The sequence below is a fragment of the Festucalex cinctus genome, chromosome 9 (genome assembly GCF_051991245.1).
Source record: "Festucalex cinctus isolate MCC-2025b chromosome 9, RoL_Fcin_1.0, whole genome shotgun sequence".
NCBI classification, from domain to species: Eukaryota; Metazoa; Chordata; class Actinopteri; order Syngnathiformes; family Syngnathidae; genus Festucalex; species Festucalex cinctus.
The window spans coordinates 25,162,603-25,185,628 of record NC_135419.1 but is presented as its reverse complement, the minus strand read 5'-3'; the positions used below and the strand labels follow the sequence as shown (position 1 = coordinate 25,185,628).

Here is a 23,026-nt window from a genome sequence, read left to right as displayed (position 1 = left end):
TATCTCACCCGGAAGTAAATTTGGCTAATGCATGTCTCCAGAGCGTGCGTCTCCCCCCACCCCACCCTCCCAATCCCGACTGTCATTGGCTAGCCGTAGTTGTCAATCAAAGCTACATCTGAAAGGAGGTATGTGGTTGGCTGGCCATGCCTTACTTGAAACAGAAGGCGCAAGTTTACGTGACTGACAAAGGATTTAAAAAAAAAAAAAAACAACAAAAACTTCTCTCCCTGTCGCCCCTTTTGCTCACGAATGCCCCTAGCATTTGCCTAATCCGCCTAATGGCAGGAGCGCCACTGGGACAATATGTTTGCTTTATAGACGTTCACCTCTGACGGTTTGGGGACAGTTCCCAAGCACACGTCTCCCACTATGACCCAACCTAGGTCTAGCTGTTGCGCATAAGGAGCATTATTTGGTCCATTGATCTGTTCACGTACTTTGTGCACTCTTAGCATATCTCTTCCCAAGAGCAGGAGAATGGGAGCATCTTGATCCACAGGATAGATCTTGTTGGCAACTGGCCTAAAGTGGTGGTGACGGTGTGCTATCTCTGGGGATGGAATCTCAGTCCTGTCGTCTGGCACCATGTCGCACTCTATCAAAGTGGGCAAAGAAAGTCGCAATTTGCCATCCATAGCCTCCAGTATGAAATTAGAAGCTCTCCGACCTGCTGTCTCTTGTGTCCCGGAACAGGTTTTCAGTGTCTATGTGGTTATGTTGGTATTAATTTCAAATATGTTGAAGAATTCAGATTTTGCAAGCGACTCGTTGCTTTGTTCATCCAGTACAGCATAGTTTTATTGCCTTTTCTCTTTCACCTGCAGGATAAGCCTTCAACAAGCAGATTTTGGAGCATGAATGAGGACCATTTTCACTTCCACAAACCTCTGTGCACTTGGAGATTATTGAAGATGATGGGCTTTCACTTTGCTCCCCGCTGTCATCTTTGTCGGTTGCGGCATGCTGTATGGCCTCACAAGGCGGATCCGGATGTAGAGCTGCAATGCGTCTGTCACTGTCGCACTCCATACACTTCTGTAGCGATAATTGGGTCGTCTTTTGGACGAATTAATAATCTGGACGTTACAGAGGTAAATTATATTTACCTCGACAACCTCTAGGAGCACCACGTTGGTTTTGCTTTGGGTTAACAGGAGCAAACAACCACCAAAATCCTTCCTTCATCAGTCATTTATAATCTAAAGTCGCCACACTCGATATTCAGTGGTTCGTTATACTAACAAAAGAAGAATAATCCACTCGGAAACACAGATGATTTAGGCGGAATAGAGTTGATAAAACATACATTTATTCACGATTGCTACACTACAGTATCAAAACACTGCCTATCTAACTATTCTACCGTCCGAAGAAAAGAAATAAAATAAAGCTAATGAAAATAAGGAAGGAATGCGAATGAATAAGGAAACAGGGAAAAGAGAAATTTGACCTGCCAGATCTGTGATATGTTTCAAACGTAAGTTGCGCACAGTGGATACGCCGGGTTAGAAATCAAGCGCACACTTACGAGAATCGTTTGCGTCGAACGAGCAAAAAGGTCTTGTGAAAAAGGGGGAAAAATAGTCAATGTTCGTTCCAAAAGGAAAGAAAATCAAAAGGGGGTATTCCGCATGGATGAGCAAGGGAGCCGCTCGGGGGCTGACGTAGTTGCGCGGCTTGATTGGTCGGCAACTCGGCGAGGTTGATTCTCCGGCGAGGTTGGTTCTGCCGGACAGCTGTCCGACTCCAGGTGTTGGAGCTCGGTCCGCTACGCGCCTGCGTACGGGGAAGGCCAGCCGTTGGAGGTGAGCTGGCACCGCGGCGGGGCGCCACCGACTAGCAGGTGAGGTGCGGGGCGGCTTAGGTGCACACCCTTGAGTCCGGCGGTACGTTGCAAGTGTACCCCGGGGCCGCGAAGGTCGCCGATGGCGGGCAATCACCGATGGTGAAGAAAAAAACAAGAAAAAAAGGAGTAAAAGAGTCTTTGGGGTCAGCGTTGCAGTTTGCACCTGCTTTGGCGTGGCGTGGAGCGAGTGTCTGCTCTCGGCAACGGTTGCTGCCAGAAAAAAAGAGGCCACGTGGTTGGCAAGTTTCTTGGAACAAAGAGCTGGAGCAGGCTGGGAAACTTGCAGGTAGAGAGCGGTCGGAAGATGATGTTGGAGGAGCGAAGTTCGAAGAGGGCAAGCGAGGGGGTCCCCTCGTCTTTTTAAAGTCTATGGGCGGGGCTTCAGTAAGGGGTGGCACACCCTTTCTGTTAAAGGGATTAATAATTTGGCATTAAATTTGGTCAGTCTGGCAAATCAGTTTCCCCACACAACCCGTTTAACACATCGTAATTAATGCATCATAAACCAATTTGTGAGGTAATTTCTACTTGAGCCTAATTTGACTGAACTGAAAGATATTGATTACCTTTCATTCCTTATGGAGTACAAATGAAATAGGTACATTAATGTCAACTTTTGGCCCCTCCGACCGGTGGTGAGCCCGTGGGAAGGGGCACCCACGTTGCCTCTTCGGGCTGTGCCCGGCCGGGCCTCATGGGCGCAGGCCCGGCCACCAGGTGCTCGCCAATTATTTTTACCTTTCATTCCTTATGGAGTACAAATGAAATAGGACGTTCATACACACAAAGATATAACATGAATCATTCGTAGTTCAGTTATCAAGAATTATCATGGTATAAATGTGTAAAAATGCGGTTGCTTGTATGAATTGTCACTAAGGATAGTTCCAAGTTTCACCACTTGACGGTGCTGTTGCTCCATCTAGACGTTCCAGGAGGGCCCCCCTGGAAGGGCGAGACGCCAGAATATCCTTTGTGATTGATAAGAGGTCATGAACATTCCTTTGATCAGTCGTTTGTGTATTCCAAATCATTGGAGCCATTTGCTCGGGCCCCGGGATGGCGGGCTTGAATACACTCCTTCGGCAGACGCATAAATTCCTTTGTCACCTGGTCAGCGGCTTCAAAAGAGCTTTGTTGGTGGTTGGGTGACCACCTGCAGAGCTAACCAAGCTTAGATCCTGTCTGGGCAGTGGAATATTTATTCAACTGCAGAGAATTTGCTTTAGAAGAAGCAAACCTTTAAAAAAAAAAATTAGAGGGTGGATTGGGCCATAGGCCATAGTTGTTACACTTCACTACCATCTTGCAGTCTTTGACTATGTGTTTTGTTGATCCACATCATTTGTAACATATGCGATTCTCTCTGAGGTATGTTTTGCGCTCTTCTAGTGTTTTGTTTCTAAAGAGCTTGCACTTTTTTAGTGGGTGTGGTTTTTTGTGTATTGGACACTGGCGATCCGGTTCTACTAATGATTTGATTCCAGGTCTGGTTTTGTTACTTGGTGGCTCTGTAGGAATGTCTGTCTTGTGTACTGCAATAGACATTTTTTCCGCTATGCTTAACATGTTTTTCTCCCCATTTAGGGGAGGCTTGGCTGCTTGAGGTGTATACGCCGAAGCTGGGATCGTTTTTTATTTTTGCCTGCCGCTGGACAAACTCAGAGAAGACAGCAAAGGGAGGAAGGGCTACATTTAGGCGCTTTCACACCGCAGGAACTTATGATGGAACTTCCATATGTTCCGGGGGAGTTTGTCCAAAGTTTGCGTTCACACACAAAACCAGTTCCGGGTCTGGGGGGGTCGGAACGGTACTACCTAAGTTCCTAGGCATGAGGAGGGTATTTGGGTGTACCCTGAACGACACAAGGTGGGGGCGTGTTGTCTAGTGTGTTATGATTGGTTGACTGGATGAGGAGGTGTGTCATTTTGGTTAGATGATTTATTTTTTTCCCGCGGTAAAGCCGCCATTTCTTCTTTACTATACTCTATCGGGCGCTACGACTTTTTCTTCAAACATTTCGGCAATGGAAGGATTAAAAAACCGAGAGGTGGACGGACGAGGAAGTACAGGCTCTCCTGAGCAAACATGGGACGAGGAGACCCAACGGCACTTCGAAAGTCCAACAAGAAACGATAATAACCGCGAAGCTAGCAGAGTTAACATTACACACACAAAAGCAGGTGAGGGAAAAACTAAAGAAACTCCAACAAGACTAAAGGAAACTCGAGGACCACAACAACCACAGTGGAAATGACCGCAAAATTAATAAATGTATGAAAGACTGGACGACATTCTCGGCCACCGGATGGGTTGTACCACCAATAGTACAAAGGAGGACTCTGCAATCACCATGCTGGAAGCAATGTGCAAGGACACGGCAGTGTGCGAGGATTCATTGCCAACAGCCTTGCTAACACACGAAGGTAAGACAGAATTGCCTCATGCACATCTTTGTATATATATTTATTTAGGTCGATGCTTGGTCGCAACGTGGCTTTTACACCGCGCTAGCATTAAACTGTTAGCGTAGCATGTTAGATTAAGCTTGGCAAAGTCACGCATCCAGGGCAACTCCGAGCCCATGTAATGTGAAATCATTCCTAAATCAATTAACCTAGTAAACGAAAAGTATTGTAGGCAGCTAACGCCGAAATAGCCCTGCTTTCAGTGACGAAATTGAAAAGCTTCGTGAAAAGGACGTGTGGAAGCTAGGCATACTATTCACTGTTAAAAGCAAAACAACCACTTCGTTTTTTTGTGTGTTTTTTTTCCTTAATACAAAGCTCTGCATTCAACGTAACTAAAACGTTTTAACTTGTTAGCCTCATCACCTAACAACTCATAAAAAAAACAAAAAAACAACAACAACTCATAAACAGTTCTAGGGAAACTGAAACGTAAGAAAAATAATGTTATCGCGAGATGCTGTGACTATCGCGTGACCGGTAGCGAGACTGGGAAAATCTAACATGGCGGCGCTCTGTTGCTAAAATAGAATTAGCTTTATATTTCTAATTAAACCCGAATTTAATGATTAGATAAATTCGATTTTTTTCTTTTCTAAGAAAGATCGGAAATATTATCCAGTGTGGACGACCTCGAACGTTTTATTGACGATCATTTTTATAGCTGCGCGATGGATGAGCCGGCGGCTAGTCGGGATAATCCTTCGAAAAAAAAAAGGAAAAATGACTCGTCAACAGACACGGACGATTTAGCAACCGCCGACGTATCGGTGAGTATGCTGGATTCCATAAATAAAAAACTTGACGTCCTCTGTCTTATCCGCGAGGACGTCAAAGAATTAAAGGCAAGTTTGGAATTCGTTAGCCAACAGGTAAGCGATCTCCAATGCGATAACTCCGAGCTACGCTCCTCTCTCGTCGCTGTCACAGCCGAGTTGGAGACGATTAAAAAGGAAAATAAAATGCTAAAGGAAACGGTCTTAGATGTTCAATCCCGTAGTATGCGGGAAAATCTAATATTCTCAGGTATATCCGAAAATTCTCCAGATAATCCAGAGGGTGAGATAAAAAAATTCATGACATCATCGCTAAAGATCCCACAGGAGACGGTAAATAATATCTCTTTTCACCGTGTACACCGGCTCGGAGCTCGTAAGGGCAATAAGCCCCGTCCTATTATTGCTAAGTTCGAACATTTTAAACATAAAGAATTGGTAAAAAGTAAAGGACGGGAGCTCAAAGGGACATCTTTCGGGATGAATGATCAATTCCCAAGAGAGATAAACGAGCGGCGAAAAGTACTGTTTCCTATCATGAAACAAAATAGACAGGAGGGTAAACGGACTTCGATGGTCGTTGATAAATTATATATCGACGGCCAGCTATTCCGAAACCCAACCTCGACCCCTTGGCTGTTCTAACTGACAATTGGTAGAGCCGAGCATTGTGTGATTATTTGACGTAGGTATATGTATATGTATGTGTATGTATATGTGTATATATGTATATATATGTATATGTATATGTATGTATATGTATGGATAATGGGTTACGAAATAGAATATGAATTTATATTATGCATAGGCTATATAGTAATAATAATAATAATAATAATAATAATAATATAGAAATATATTCTTAAAAAAAATAAATTAATAATAATAATAATAATCTCGCTTAGGTCACCATTTACTGGTGTATTGTTATGTTGAATCCCCCACAGATTTCCTTCACACTCACTTCCCCCCACGTTTCTTCACTATTGTACTTATCTACTTGCTATCTCTCTCTTTATATAAATTATATAAATTGCCTAATTACTCTTTTGCTATCCTACAATATGTTAATATTAATAAGCAGCTTATATAGATGTATACATAAGACTGAGTCTATATTGCTTGTATGCAGAAATTAGTTCTGGTCTCCTGGAATGTGTGTGGCGCTCGCTCCCAGGCAAAAAGAATAAAAATTTTAGACCATCTCTCAAAATTTAAGGCAGATATTTGTCTCCTACAAGAAACCCACTTACAAAAATCAGAAGAAAAATTATTTATAGATAAAAATTTTAGTCAAGTTTACTCTGCCTCCTATAATAGTAGACAAAGAGGTGTCTCTATACTTATACATAAGAATTTATTCTTTACTCTAAATAATATAGTAACAGATTTAGAGGGCCGATATATTATTATCCAGGTAACTATATTTAATAAAGTATATACAATTGGTAATTTATATGCCCCAAATAATGATGACCCTGATTTTTTCCATGAATTTTTCTCTCGGTTACTCGATTTAGCAACAAATTCTACTATTATTATTGGAGGTGATTTTAACACGGTCTTGAACCCGTTAATAGATCGTTCTAATAATACGATATATACAAGGCGATTACGATCCGCTAAAGTAATAGATGAATATATGGAGGATTTTGGCCTCAGCGATGGCTGGAGACTTCAAAACCCAACTAAGAAGGAATTTACTTTCTTCTCTGCTGTGCACCGATCATTCTCAAGAATTGATTTTTTCCTTACAAATAATTCTATTGTTGATAAAACTGCTATAAAAATACATTCTATAATTATAAGTGATCATGCACCAGTCTCCCTCACTCTACAAATTGACTCTACCTTTAAACCTCCCCCGATATGGCGTTTTAACATCTCATTACTGAAAGACGTAGAGTTTGATAAAATTATTAGAAGGGAGTGGGCAGATTTTTTGGAAATAAATGACTCTCCAAATATATCTCCATCTCTTCTCTGGGAAGCAGGGAAAGCGGTAATTAGAGGGAAAATTATATCATATTCAACTTATAAAAAGAAACAGGATCAAAAATTAGAAAAATACCTGGAAGATAAAATTAAACAACTAACGGATGAATATGTATTAAACCCAAATAATCAAATATGGATAGAACTACAGAATATAAAAATACAGTTAGATAACATGTTATCTAAAAAGACAGAGTTTATAATACAACAGTTGAGATATAATAATTTTGAACATAATAATAAATCAGGTAAATTCCTGGCAAATCAACTTCAACGGAATCGGGAAAAATCTCTTATAACGGCTATTAAAGATATAAATGGTGAATGCACACAATCACCAGAAGAAATTAACCATATTTTTTATAACTATTATCGAAATCTATACACAGAAATTAATAGACCTAACCCTGAATATATTGAGGAATTCCTAAACAGCTTAAATATACCTCAGTTATCTATTGAACATAAAGATATTCTCGATACCCCGCTTACTATAGATGAGTTGTATCGTGCTTTAGACAGTATGCCTAATGGCAGAGCACCTGGTCCAGACGGCTTTCCGGCTATATTTTTTAAACATTTCTGGTTAATGTTTGCTCCATTATTTCTAAGAGTAGTAACTGAAATTAAAAGTAAAGGTGATATACGTCAAGATATGAATATAGCAGCAATTAAACTTTTATTAAAGCCAGAAAAAGACCCTACCCTCCCGTCAAGTTACCGACCGATATCACTAATTAATACCGATATTAAAATTATCGCTAAGGCCTTGGCATCTCGATTAGAGACGGTAATCTCGACAATTATTCATAGTGATCAAACAGGTTTTATTAAAGGTCGTCATTCTACTAATAATATTAGGAGACTCTTTAACTTGATTAGTATGTCACAGCGGTATGATAAAAAGGCAGTTGTTATTTCGCTGGATGCAGAAAAAGCATTCGATAAAGTTAACTGGTCCTTCCTCTTTGCTGTCTTAAATAAATTCGGCTTCGGGGAGTCATTCATTCAATGGGTCTCAATATTATATGATTCTCCTAAAGCTACAGTTACTACTAATGGGATTACATCACAGAGTTTTACTTTACAAAGGGGAACAAGACAAGGGTGCCCAATTTCTCCTTTATTATTTGCTATATTTATTGAGCCGCTTGCATTAGCTATACGTCAGGATAGACGGATCCAAGGAATCCACTCCGGGACAATAGAACATAAAATTAATCTATATGCCGATGATATATTACTCTATTTAGAAGAACCTGCTATCTCGCTAGGGGAAGCATTTAAATTAATAACTAAATTCTCTCACTTATCAGATTACTCTATTAACTGGACAAAATCAACATTATTACCTATTACAGAAAATTCATGGAATCCTACAAGTCAGGATCCACACTACTCCTTTCCTACAGGTAATTTAAAATACTTAGGTGTTAAAATTTCACCTAAGTTAACTGAATTAACTTCTTTAAATTTTTCACCATTATTGGATAGTATCCGTAGTGACCTGGAGCGCTGGAATAATCTTCCGATCTCTTTAATAGGACGGATAGCTACTATAAAAATGAAAGTTTTACCAAAGATTAATTATTTATTTTCAATGATTCCATTTAAACCTACGTCTAACTGGTTCCAATCGCTGGACTCTGCTATCATAAAATTCTATTGGAATAAAAAAAAAGCCAAAATTAGTCTATCTACTCTTCAGGAAAGTAAATCTAAAGGAGGTTTAGAGGCACCAAACTTTATGTACTATTATCTAGCTAATCAACTACAATATCTTGTGCTATGGACACAACCCAACAGAGATACTAACTGTTGGTTGGAATTGGAGCAGAAGGATTGTAATAATCTTAGACTGTCAGATTTACTCTTTATTACAAAATCAATAAGACGACATAATTGTTTTAAAAACCCAATGATAGCCGCCACCCTGACTGCCTGGTGGAAGGCATTAGAAATTACAAACTCCCAATTGGCGCCCTGTGGGCTCTCTCCCATTTGGCATAACCCCGACTTTCAACTTAATAATCAGTCGTTCCATTTAAGCCTATGGGAGCAGAAAGGAATTACACACCTTCATCATCTTTTCTCAGATAATAAGTTTATATCGTATACAAACTTGGTCCAGAAATATGAAATAAAAAAGGGAAATTTCTTACATTATCTGCAAGTTAAAAATATGGTTAAGAAACAAATCCCAACACTTCAGGATACGCTCCAACTGCCTGTCTTAGCTAAAGATATTATAAAGCTTTCTCCAACAACAATAAAGAAAATATCAAAAATATATAAGTTATTTTTATACACAAATAAAACGTATTTACCGACTTTAAAATGGGAAAAAGACTTGTCTATAGTTCCGGAACCAGACTTTTGGACCCAAATCTGTGAAAATGTATTTAAAATGACCAAACAGACAAATTTGCAACTTATCCAATATAAGATACTTCATAGAACATATATTACACAATATATGATGAAAAAAATGGGACTCTCTGACTCCGACATTTGTCTCCAGTGCTCACAAAACACTGCCGATACTTATCTTCATGCTTTATGGTCATGTACTCCAGTGCTGCATTTCTGGACTAAAATCTTGGAAAAGCTCGCTGATATATTAAACTGTAGGCTTCCTTTATCTCCAAGACTGTGTTTACTAGGTGACTTAACAATAACTGAGCTACCATGTAAACAATCTCAATCTATATTTATAGCCCTTACTATTGCTAAAAAAATAATCCTTGTCAATTGGAAAAATAAACAATCTCTAAATATCGACCACTGGTTAAACTTACTAATAAATTATATCTCAATGGAAAAAATCTCTGCCTTAAATAAAAATCAAGTATCAAGATTTAAACAAATATGGTCTATGTACATAGAATATTTTAATCTCAATTTGGCAACTTAATCCTGCCAAGATTCTGCCTGTTAACGAGAGCCACCACATCGTTACAACTTCTGTTTTCGCTGCTCCTGTATTTGGTATTTTGTATCTGATTGTTTTTATTTTTATATAGTCAGGAACCTAGTTGCTGCTAGTGGGCTCGAGCATACCACACTATACGACACTATACTCAATAACTCCTTAAGATCTATTTCTAGTGGGCACTAAGCATCAACACTTGGTGTTACTGCATGCTAATTAGTCAATTTTCTTGACGCCGTCCCCTGTGGTCGGGCGGGGGTGGTTCTGCCCCCCCCCCCCCCCGTTGTCTGCTCGGTGGCGGTTGCGTCTTGGCCGCTCCCTGGGCCCCCTGTGGGGTGCGGTGTTGGGGTGCTTCCCCTGGTGCCCGGGGCGGTGCCGTCCCGGCGCAGTCCGCTGCTCCGTGCCCGGCGGCGCGGTTCGGGGTGGGTGGGCCTCCGGTGTGCCCCGTGGTTCCCTCTCCCCTCCCCCTTCCTCCCCCCCGTCGCCTCTCCCTCCTCGCCTCCTCCCGCCCATCCTCCTCTGCCTCCCGGTCCCTTTTCCCTTGTCGCCCTCCCTCCTCCTCTCCCCCCCCGCCTCCTGCCCTGCAGCCGCCCTTTCGCCTTCTTGTCGTCTTCTCCCCGCTTCCCCCGCCCCCCCCCCCCCTTCCCTGTCTGCCCTGCGGCCCCTCCCCCTCCCTCTCCCTGGGCCTGGGGCTCCCTCCCCGGCCCGGGCGTCGGGCTCCGGGGGCCGGGCGAGGGTTTGGGGCCTGCCCCACTCCGGTATAACTCCTGGCGCCCCGGGCGGGCTCCGGTGGGCGGTGGGCTGTCCGGTAGCCCTGCTGCGCTGGCTGTCCGCCCATTGTGGTGCCGGGTGGATGAGGTGGGGGGCGGCAGGGGGTGGGGGTGCTGGGGGGCGGGCGTGCCACCTACACCCGCCGGGTTGGGTGAGGCCCCGCTGGTCGCTCCTCTTACTCACTTCACTAGCTTGCACTATACACTTTGTAAATATACACATAGGGCACACAACACATTTCTTGGTGGGGTGGGGAAGGGTGGAAACACCGTCTTCACCCTTCAACTCCCCTCCAATTTTAATGCACCTCACGTCCAAGGGGAGGGGTGAGTTGGGGCGGGGAGCCATCAGAGGGGATGGACTGCAGTGCCTGGCAGCGCTGTGGTCCCCCCCATTTGTGTCCCTGCCCCACCACTTTGTCCCTCCATTCCCTTTTTTAATGCACCACACATATACATATTCATTTTTTGGGGGGGGATACGGGTGTGTCGGAATAGGGGAAAATCTTTCCCTCTGCTCCGACTCACCTGCTCCCAATTTTAATGCACCACACGCACACACTTGTATATACACTGGGTGGGGCCACATTCACGGTGTAGGGTAGAGCTCGCCAGTCGGCGAGCTGGCGGACTCAGTAACAGGGTTAGGTGTCACTTGTACTCTGGCGTGACGACCGGGGCCTCTCCCCACCGGGCTCGGTGTTCTGGTGTTCCGCCTTCTCCCCTGGTGCTTCCTCCTCTGCTTCCCCCCTCCCGCCGCTGTGCAAATCTCGCGCGGCTGGAGGTGGGGTGGGCACATCTTCCCTCTCTGCGCTGCTGCCCGGTGCCGGTTTCCGGGGGGGGGTGGGGGGTTCTCGCGGGGGGCCGGGTTCGCGGGGGGGGGTGGCGGCCGTCGGGGGGGGGCGGCTTGTTTGGGGGGGGGTGGAGGTATGGGTGGGTGGGGGGTTGGGTGCTGGGGGTCGGGGTGTGTTCGGGGGTTTGGGGGTCGGGGGTGGTGGGGCCTGGGTCGTGGTGGATGGCGGGTTTGGGTGGGGTGCGGGGGGGTCGTGGGGGGATGGGGGCTGGGGACCGGTGGGGCGCTGTGGGGGCCCGCTGGGCCTCGTTCTGCGGCCTTGGGCTCGGGGGTGTGGGCCGGGGCTGGGGCGGGGGTGTTCCGGGTGTCTGGGTCGGCTCGCCGACCGGTGTCCGCTCGGGTGGCTTGGGGGTGGCCTTGGTGCTGCCGCGGCCTGGGGATTCCGGGGGGGGGGGGGGGGGGGGGTGCTCGCTTTGCTGGACCGCGGTTGACGGCTTCTTTCTTTGGTGGTGGTCCTTATGCATGCCAGATCCATCGCACCAGCATCTACTGAAACTCAAACAGAAGTTGCCTCTCCCTCCCACAGCCCCTTGAATCAGTGGGTGCTGGTGTCTGTGGATCTCACTTTGCTTTATCTATCCTTCCCTCCTTCCTCTCTTTAGTTTTTCCTCTGGTCACTTGAGATCTCAATTTATTGGAAGTTTGAGGTTTCTGGGGTTGGCATAAGACTCCGGTTTTGTAACCACGCAGGAGGGGTCTTGTTGGTGCTGGACTTCACTTTGATGGATTGGATGTACTGGCTTCTATTGATCTCACTCTGCCTTATCGATCCTTCCCTCCTTCCTCTCTTTAGTTTTTCCTCTGGGCTCTTGAGATCTCGCTAAATTTGCTGGAATTTAGAGGCTTCCGGGGTTGGCGTAAGACTTTGATTTTGTAATCATGGGGAAGGCAGGAAGTGTTTGGTCGGTGCTGGATGTCACTTTGATTTACCTTTCTTTTCTCTTTATTTCTTTTTTTTTCTGACCTTTTCTCTGGTCTCCTGACCATTTAAATCTCACGACTCTGGCAAGATTCTGAAGTACCTGGTTAAGGCGAAGGGTAATGGGATATTTATAAGGTTTTAGGTGAATGAATGAGTATAAATTTATAAGTATTTGCACGCACGCACACGCACGCACGCAAACGCACACACGCAAACGCACGCACGCACGCAAACGCACGCACGCAAACGCACGCACACATACACACACACAAAAAAAAAAAAAAAAAAAAAAAAAAAAAAAAAAAGAGCAATGATGACAAGACGTTGAATCGGTAAGACTACCGAATGAACAATTCTGAGCTCTTAAAAAAAAAAAATAAAAAAAAAAAAATAAAAAAAAAAAAAATGAAATACGTAGCGTGAACAGCAACTCGCCATCAAGCCCTATTTTGCCGTGAATTGCACGAGAACTAGGCAGGAAACACCAGTTTCCAGCGATTGCCCTTTTCATGGCAGAAAGTACGACAAAATATCCACAAACGACCGACGCGCGGGGACACACGCAAGTAGACGTGCAACTGAACGCGCCAGTCATACGTTGTGTTTAAGGCACTAATACACTCTGTAACTTCATTTTTTTTTTCGTGTTCTCCACCTTGCAAGGGGAGCTCCGTTACATGTTACAGCTTAATTCCGATGTGAAATAAATTTCGTATAATTGTGTGTTTAAACCTTACCAGTGCACGTCTTCGTGCTTGCAGGTTTGACTGTCTTTCCAAGTGAGCAAGTCCTGCCCATTTCTCATCTTGATGTGGTAATACGGCGGGTCCCAATGGTTCTCATCAACCTTTCCCGTGAAGTTCTAATTGCTGCAAACACAACTCTGTACAACATGACAAGGAAAACGAAAAGATATGCCTTGTATCATAACAAATGGCGATGGAGGGTCAAAGGTCGCGTTTTTCAACGTCACACTGGTTGTTTGTCATTCAGTTTTACCGGTACCGCCACTTGCTGGACAGGCGGGGCAGTGCTGTTTTTTTTCCTCCCCTGACATACGTCATCAGTCTCATTTGAATAAACTACCCTGCCTGCTTTCATGCCGTGTGAACGCAAACTCGTGGGCCGCTCACAAGTTCTTCGGACCCGGAACTGACTCTACCATGAACTCAAAGTTCCTGGGCTTTTTGGTGTGAAAGCGCCTATTGTAATCCTCCTTGTACTTACTTCCAAATGTTATCCACTTCTCTTGGATGTTATAGGGAAGCTTTTCTACAATGTTCTTGATGCCACGTACTGTGTCCAAGTAAGTGAGGCCTGGCAATGCACCATCTTCCTTAGCACGTCCAGTTCGAGTAGAATGTCACCAAGTTCTCTCAACTTGACATTAACTTTGTTGTTCAGCCTAGGAAATAGTTCAACTTTCTTGAGGAGAGCATCTTCAATGATTTCGGGCTTGCCATAACACTCTTCAAGACGTTGCCATACCATGTATACTCCTGCAGCAGGATTGAGAATGTGTACGGCACAAATTCGTTTAGCTTGCTTTGACGACTCGGCACCAAGCCACTTTGTCAGCAAATCCAGCTCTTCTCTGGCAGAAAGGTTAAGATCTTTGGTAGCGCTCAGAAAAGAAGCCTTCCATGACCAAACCAGAACTGACGATCTCTTTACGAATTAGATATCTTGCGAAGTCTTGTCCGCCCTGAATCTCAGGTGGATGCTATCCGACTGGACCTGCAGAACAAATGCTGTGATGAAGTGAATCCCTTGGCTCTCTTTGAGAAAGTGCATCACTTGGCTCTCGTTTTATTTCTTTTTTGATTCGTTGTTCAGTAGTTTGCATATTGGGCAAGATGGCTGATGTGGGGTTGTATGTTACACGTTTATTTATTTTAATTTCTTGTGTTTCAGCTACACGTCTCGGTGGCTGGTCATGGAGCAACTCAGACTGCTGTTGTACATATTCACTGGTGCGCTGGGTTGCATTGATGCGTTCCTCTTCAGTGCATCGCGCTTGCATGAACTCCCCACCTTCAGCTTCCTCATATACTGCCGCTTCAGCTTCAGCTGCAGCAGCAGCCCTTTGACAATTTAATAAATGGAGTTTGGAAACATAATCGGCCCTTTGTTTTAATATAGTAGCTTCTAGGTTAGACCTTTGTTGCATTATGTCTGCCTCCTCTTCTGCATAAGCTAAAGCTGCTTTGGCTGCCTTTGCCTTGGCGTTTGCTTTTGTGGCAGAAGAAGCTGTTGACATGGATTGTTAAGTCTTGGTGGATGCTCTAGACAATTGTGATTTTGTATCAAATGCTTGAGGCAACCCCATAGCTTCCTCAAACAGCTCCAATAGCGGGTTAGCTACACTAGCTTTGTCTTGTACATTTTCCATCTGATACATTTTTCCCCGAGCATAGACTCATTATTAGAATACTGTTTCCTGGTGTTCCGGCCAGCTGTATTAATGTCTTTTTACTGTACTGCCCAATGCAGCGCGTTCACTTGTGCGCAGATCGACAGCCAGCTAACAGTTAAATGTCCTCCAATAAACACACAAGGTTTGGTCTTTCTTGTATTTTAGTGAAGTCATTTGCATTTAGTTGGAAAACTGTAACACACAAATAAGCATAAATGAACGTACAGTAATGTAAATAATATACATACATGTCCTAATAGCTAACACAAGCTACCCTGGATAGCTATGAGCTAAACATGATAGCTACAGGCTAAATGTAGCAAAAATGCCTAATAAGCAAAACGTGATGTTCTTCATTATACTACACATAAGCCTTGGGCATTTAAAAGGTCATTGGCCATTACTTACAGACATGTAGTCACCAAGGCTGAAACGTATCACGAAGTATTCAGTAGAGGTAAGATCGAACCTAAAAAATCCAGCCCGACCCGACTCAGGTCCGCGGGCATTAAAGCCCGACCCAGCCCGAGCCCAACCAATTAACTTGATTTGCAGGCCCGAGCCCGAAGCAAACCCGAAATTTCAATTTATCCCATAGTAATTTTGGCAGAAAAAAACGCAAGATTTTTTAAGGTTAAAATAATCGACATATTTTTATGATCATGATAAATACATTTGCACAACGAATTAACGTTGGAACACAGAATAAGAGGCCAAGACAAAGAGAGTGAAAGAGAGATCTTGATGCGGACTCGCTTAATTACGCGGAGAAATACTGGATTCCACACATCGTTTTAGTATACATTTTTATAAACATATTTATTTATAAAAAAAAAAAAAAAAAAAGGCAGCGAGAGAGAAGACCTGCCCGACCCGACCCGAACGTAATGATTGACATTTTAGGCCCGACCCGACCCGAATTTCTTACCTAGTAAGATCTTACCTCTACTATTCAGCAGCAATAACGTGTCCGTGTGCTCTGTATCGTCTGTGCATGTACCAAATGGAGTCGCAAAACAAACTACGTCATAAACTTATTTCACTGTATTGTAACGACCACAAGGTGGCAGTAAAACATTGGATTAAACCAAATAACTATTTAACCCCTCCAAATTCAAACCAAAGGCAGCACAGTTGCTTTCTAAAAAGTGTATGAAACCTGTTGTATGGCATCCACCACAAATCATCATGTATAATATAGTATAGAATGTGATCTTATAAAACAACTTTGAATATCTTGTGGTTGACATGCGATGTTCAAGGGTATTCTCATTAAAATGTGAGTGCACACTGAACATATTGTAAAAGTTATTACACCATCATCTCATGTAACACAAGCCTAATATGTTTATGTATTTGCATAATGTGGTCATATAGATTACGAACAACTCAAACACTGTTGTGTTACTGTATATTTTCTGCTATATGTATCTGAACATTATAAAAGTTTATTTGTAGCAGTTTGGTTGGTTGGGGATTCTCTTTCCACACCACTGGGTGGCACTGGTGCATTGAGAACAAGCAAAGGACGAGTGTCATAGACAAACGCAAGCAATAATGAAGACTAAAACAGCAGGATGTAAAGAACAAACAGCACAGGAAAAAGATGACAAATCAAAGGCAGATGAAACAGGAAAACAAGACCCTTTGTCAAATGTTATATTCATAGGCTGCATTGACGCTCTGCAAATAAGCAGTGACAAACGTGTTAGACCACAGTGGAAAGGAAGGCCAATGATGAGTTGGACAGGACAGAAACACACAATGCATTGCTCCAACCTGATATGCTCTGCTTTGAACAGTTACACAGAAATGCAAAAGATTATGTTATATAGTATGATGATTGCCCCCCCTACTCTGGATTCCACTTAATCACACTGTCACAGTGTAATCCCATTGCTGAAAGCCTCATCAAAGGTCAACAAAATGAATAAATGAAGGCACTCCTGCTTCTTTCAGTGCTCTCGTGGGACAATAATGGGAAATAGCTTTGTTTAATAAAACATATAGGGCCTCATTCTGTATTTATTTCTTTATTTTCAAAGTGTGTTACTTTTCTTTTGTATGTAATGATGTTCAGGTCATGTAACCTCAATCCTGTTTTGGGGATCATGTTTCCTCATCCACTTCTGTGAATTTCAGATCTGAGTCAAAATTCATTCATGGCTTGCGCATGCAGACAATTTTGTTCAGTACATTAATCAGTGCATGGCTACCACTTGTCATTCTCTGAACATAGAATAACACCATTTCAGCCAGGATCCTTCCTACTTAGATTTACGTCAGCACACAGCATAGGAACTAGGCCTTACACCAGGGGTGTCAAACTCATGTTAGCTCAGGGGCCGCATAGAGGAAAATATATTACCAAGTGGGCCGCATCGGTAAAATAATGGTATATAACTTAAAAACGATTGCCGTCAATTATGCACAGATTTTCGCGATTTGTGTGCTAGCCCTAAATTATGGAGCTCAACTGTAATCATATTTTTCCAAAAAAATAATGCAAATGCAAATGCAACGGAGTCCTGGATGTGTTAAATCGACCTGTTTTGCATATATATTGTTCCCAGAATGCATTGTGTGGCGCAGTTAATGATGTTATAAGGACGCTAATCCTTGTCATATCTATTTGTGTTACCAGTTATTGAATTTATGTCGTATCTAACACGTTTGTCGGTCTATGATTAAAAAAAACAAAATAATAATAATAATAATCATAATCATAATAAAACCGTAACGTTAAGTTGTGTGTAAAATAATGACATCCAGGATGATTCCCCCGAACAAGGACTGCTTGTGAAGTTACAAATTTTATATATTTTGATTGTGGCCGACTGATTAATTAGTCCGACATTACAATTGTTTTTGTTTTTTTTACTTTACAACGTCATCTCGCGGGCCGGATTAAACCCCTTTGCGGGCCTGATCCGGCCCGCGGGCCTGATCAGGCCTAGCTTTACATGATCAGGATTTGTCAACAAAAAAGTTTGCAACAAAGATCACCGATTTTTCAGAAGATGGAACAAACAAACTTTTATATTTACTCTACAGTTGATCACCACAACTCGCCAGGGTAGGGACTGGCCTGACCGACGAAATAGCAAAAACCCACATGTGATTGATGGCAATTGAAATGTATGAGGGGGGAAAAAAAATCTTCAAAAACATTAAATATAGGTAACATGCATTATGTATTATTTCACAAAGCCAATCAATGATGTCATTAATCTGGCAAAATAATCACTGATTTTGCATAAAATGCAAAAATACCACCCGAACCAGTCAATCAGCTCGGTGAAAAGTCTAATTGGAACCACTTATTGAGAGGAGCTGTACTTTGCTTTATATAGGAGTTGCTTGTGGGGAAAAGCAGCAGGCAGTTGTTCCTCTAGTCTGTACCAACATTTCAATGTCAACCCTGATGAATAAACATTTTTTTCTCCTCTCATCTTCAGATCCAGAACAATTTTATGTTCATGCACTGAACAGAGTACTTGACCATCTTGGAGACCCGTTGCTGAAGGCAATCTATCTTAAGGGTATTTCAACACCCACATTGGCAGCAGTTACCAGTTGTCAGTCCCATGGATCTACCACATTCTGAAGCAGGTTTGGGACATTGATTTTGAATGTGTTATTACTCATCTCTACTACTGAGACTGCTGTGCCTGTCACTATGACAACCAGTGAACACAACAATGGCCAGAGGGAATTGAGGCAATCAAGAAGAATACAGAGTTGTACCGAGCAGGGATAGCTAGTGAGATTTCTTCAGCAGTTGAAGTGTACCAAAAGACCAAGCAATACATGGCTTTGGTGGTTGGTCAAGCAAAATCTGAGCGAGAGAAACTAACAACTGCTAACTAAATCTAACACAGAGATGGGCAAATGGCGGCCTTCATAAACCTTCCAGGATTTCCACAATCCCCCTGAAAGAGTCTGTGGAGGCAGAGTTTGGGGGAACAAACTAGTGTTGTTCCGATGCCATTTTTTCCTCCCGATACCCGATTCCGATACCCAGCTTTCCAATATCGGCCGATGCCGGTACCAAACTGATAGCTAAGGATTGTTTTTCTGAACATGAATAAGCTGCCCTGCCATTGGTTTAGAGAAGTGGTGTCCAAACTATAGCCCGGGGGCCATTTGCGGTCCACCATCCATTTTCCAGTGGCCCGTGACATGCTAAAAATGGCATTTGCATGCTAAAAATGGCATTTGCAAATGGCAATGGCATCCAATGGCATCAAATAAAATAAACAAAACAAAAATGTTTGGAGATGGTCAAAGTAAGAAGGGAGGGTGTCGAAAAACAGGTGCCATTAAAGGTTATTTTAGTTAACTGAAACTAACAAAATAAAACTAAAATTCAAAAAACAATTTCATTAACAAAATAAAATAAAAACGAAAATGCCTTTTAAAAAACGAAAACTAACTGAAACTACATTTTATGTTTACTGAACTAACTATAATTATAGCAAACATGTCCTTTGTTTTAGTCTTTGGTAATTAATTTAATGCATGAGCCTTTGGGGATGATTTTAAATGTGATATTTAGTAGATTTATTTTGATATAAAATGGAATAATGACGTTTGAAAGTTTGGTGTTTTTTAAATATTGTGCACAAGTAGTACACATTTAAAAAAAAATATAATAAAATAAAACTAATACTGAAACTAACAAACTAAACTAAAACTAAGCATTTATTAAAGAACTAAAACTAATAAAAACTAACAGAACTACCCTGAAAACTAATTAAAACTATTACCATTAAAAACAAAACGAAATAAAAAAACTATAATAAAAAAAAAAATCTAAAACTACAATAACCCTACTGCCATATTACAAATAAATTGGTTTATATACTGTAGCATTTTTTTAAATATGCAAAAGTACAAATAAATTACAATACAATTTTTAAGGACTAAACACAATTTTTCTTCATAACATTACGTGGCCCTTGCGTCCTTGTGATTTTCTGTATGTGGCCCTCAAATGAAAAAGTTTGGACACCCCTGGTTTAGAGCATTCAAGGGCCAATAGGATATCTTAGATCAGCATGCAGTGAACATGTCACATATCAGTGAATGTTGTGCACGAGCAAGACACGAGATGCTGCATCCAAAGTCCTATCTTAGCCTTGGAATTAATGGTATCGGCATGTTACTTGTTGTCACCGATAACACTGTTTTAGTACAGTATCGGGGCCTCTGCCGATACCAGTATTGGTATCGTAACAACACAAGAACAAACCCACATCAGCAAGGCCAAGGTTGGTGAGAAAGCAATAGTTGAGGCCTTCAACCTCCGTCTATTTGCGGCCTTTATACTGTATGTGCATATTAGGGATGTAACGATACCGGCAATATCGTGATATCAAAACTGCCACAATATCGTCGTCTTCATGTTCACGATATTTAAAAGCTACACATCTGTTAAAAAAGTCAGGTTAATTTCCATTTGGGCAGTTATAGTACCCTCTGGTGGCTAGTTTTTTAGTGCAGGTTAATTTTCATTCGGTATGCTTTAGCCCAGGGGTGTCAAACATAAGGCCCGGGGGCCGGATCAGGCCCGCAATGGGGTTTAATCCGGCCCGCGAGATAGTTTTGTAAAGTTAAAAAAAAAAAAAGTAATGTCAGTCCAATTAATCAGCCGGCCACAATCAAAGCTTATAAATTAATAACTACACAAGTAAGTCTCAGTTGAGCAATGCACCTTGTACATGGAATTGCTCTGAATGTCGTTATTTTAAACACAATTTAAAGTTAGTTTGTTTAAAAAATAAAAACATGAATCAAACACAAACGTGCTGAATAAGACACACATTCAACTACACATTGGATAGGGATTAACGTCCGTATAACTTCATTAACGGCACCCGGCACACAATGCATTCAGTGAACAATATACAGGTTTATGCAAACTCGGGAGATATAACACGCCTGGAAGTTGGAACTCATACGGGCAAAGTGTTGCCGCGTCCATTTGCATTCTTGTTATTTTTTTGGGACAATATTTGTACAGATGAGCCCTGCAATTTAGGGCTAGCCCTCATTAGCGAAAATCTGCGTCTAATTGATGGCAATGTTTTAAAAATTATATACAATTTTACCGATCCGGCCCACTTGCGAATATATTTTTCTCCATGTGGCCCCTGAGCTAATATGAGTTTGACACCCCTGCTTTAGCCCTTCTATGTTTAAAATACACTAATTGTCAGGTGAAGGGGAGCGTAAAATGCTTTGAAGCGAGTCAATATGTGGAGGAACTCAATGTGGGCTTGCATTAGCGATTAAGTGCCTCAATAGTAAGTGTTATTAGAGATTGAAGGTAGTTTATATGTATTGCTGTTATGTACAAAAGCAAAATATTGTGCTTTGTTTAGTATGAGCTCTTTTTTTTACAATATTGTGACCTTTTGTAAATATTGCCAACCTCCCCACAATATCGTGATAATTATCGTATCGTGAGCTTCATTTCATGATAATATCGAATCGTGATATTTGGATATCGTTACATCCCTAGTGCATATAGTATAAATTATTTCATTTGAAAAAAACAACAACCCTGCAATATACAAAGTTCAAGCAATAATCACAATTTAATATTTTGTACAGAAGAAGTAGATGCAAATGGATTGGTACTTCCATGTTCAACTTTTGCAAGTATTAAAGTAATTGTTGCCTTGGTTGTTTTCATAATGTATAGTTCATAAGCGGAGATCATTTAATCATTCTGCCAGGCCAAGGAGTCCCTTCTGTTCTACTCTAATTGGAAGCAAGGAAGACACTGCAAGGTATTTTAAAAGGTTGCTCTTGGGAAGAATGACTTGGACTGAACTTCATTCAGGTAATACATTTATTAATGGAAGGAATCAATAACTTGTATTCTTAGATCCACTGCAGTCCAGCAAGAAAAACATCTACCACATTTACCAGAAGCGATGCAGAGGTTAAAGCAGATAACACATTACATGCTTCTGTTGCAAGGCAATGTTGCTTCCTCAATGATTTCTTTTATTTTATTACATAGAGGTGCATTGTCGAATTTAAAATCTTAATGTTGTGTTAGCTAGCATCACGACATTATTGGTATAGAAACTGGGGGGCTGACAAACACAAAACCAAGAGGCCGGCTTCAAGCACAGCCTAAACTCCAGGTCAGATTTCAAGAAAACTGAAATAAATAAATAAATAAATAAATAAATAAATAAACATTTTTTTTACAAAGAAGAGTTTATTTGAACACACATACTCATACGCGCGCACCATGTACAAGCTTGGCACAAAGGCTGCAGTTACACTTTAGGCCAGAGATGGCAGTCGTGAGTAAAAAAAATAAAATAAAAAAAAATAAAAAAAGTGACCAACTCCACAATGCAATTTTACTGTAAGCCTACTCTTGTGAAAACAACACTGACACTGGGATATGAAAGTAAAAGCATATTTGTGAATATTCTAATTATAGTATTAAGTAAGAATATATAATAAAATAGATGCAAAAAAAATGTCATCTGTAAAATTTGAGCAGTCAAACGTATGTATGAAGATTATATATACTGTGCAGTTACAAATACAATGTCATATTAAAGCAGCAGTGTCCACTACGGCCCGGGGGCCATTTGCGGCCTGCCATCCATTTTTCAGTGGCCCGCGGCATATGCTAAAAAATGGCATTTGACTCAGTTCAAATAAATTAACAAAAACAAAAATGTTTGGAGATGGTCAAAGTAAAAAGGGAGGGTATCGAAAAACAGGTGCCATTAAATGTTATTTTAGTTCACTAAAACTGAAATAATAAACTGAAATAAAACTGAAAAAACAATTTTATTAACAAAATAAAAAATAGAAACGAAAATGCTTTTTAAAAAACGAGAACTAACTGAAACTACATTTTATGTTTACAAAACTAACTATAATTGTAGCAAACGTCCTTCGTTTTAGTCTTTGGTAATTAATTTAATGCATGAGCCTTTAGGGATGATTTTAAATGTGATTTTTAGTAGATTTATTTTGATATAAACCGGAATAATGGCGTTTGAAA

General features: G+C 41.6%; 1 protein-coding gene across 3 annotated transcripts in view; it reads left to right on the top strand.

Annotated features, from left to right (window-relative positions):
• Window positions 1-23,026, top strand: part of LOC144025434 (uncharacterized) — a 59,575-nt gene that overhangs the window by 18,045 nt on the left and 18,504 nt on the right. Inside the window, exons 2-3 of one of the 3 annotated variants that reach the window (XR_013284861.1) lie at window positions 18,441-18,594; window positions 21,726-23,026. The exon at window positions 21,726-23,026 is cut by the window's right edge and continues 326 nt beyond it. The exons of 1 other annotated variant lie outside the window; for it this stretch is intronic. The gene's annotated coding sequence lies outside the window, so the exon portion shown is untranslated. The remainder of the gene's footprint in view (window positions 1-18,440; window positions 18,595-21,725) is intronic. One more of the 3 variants, XR_013284859.1, reaches the window with a different exon arrangement.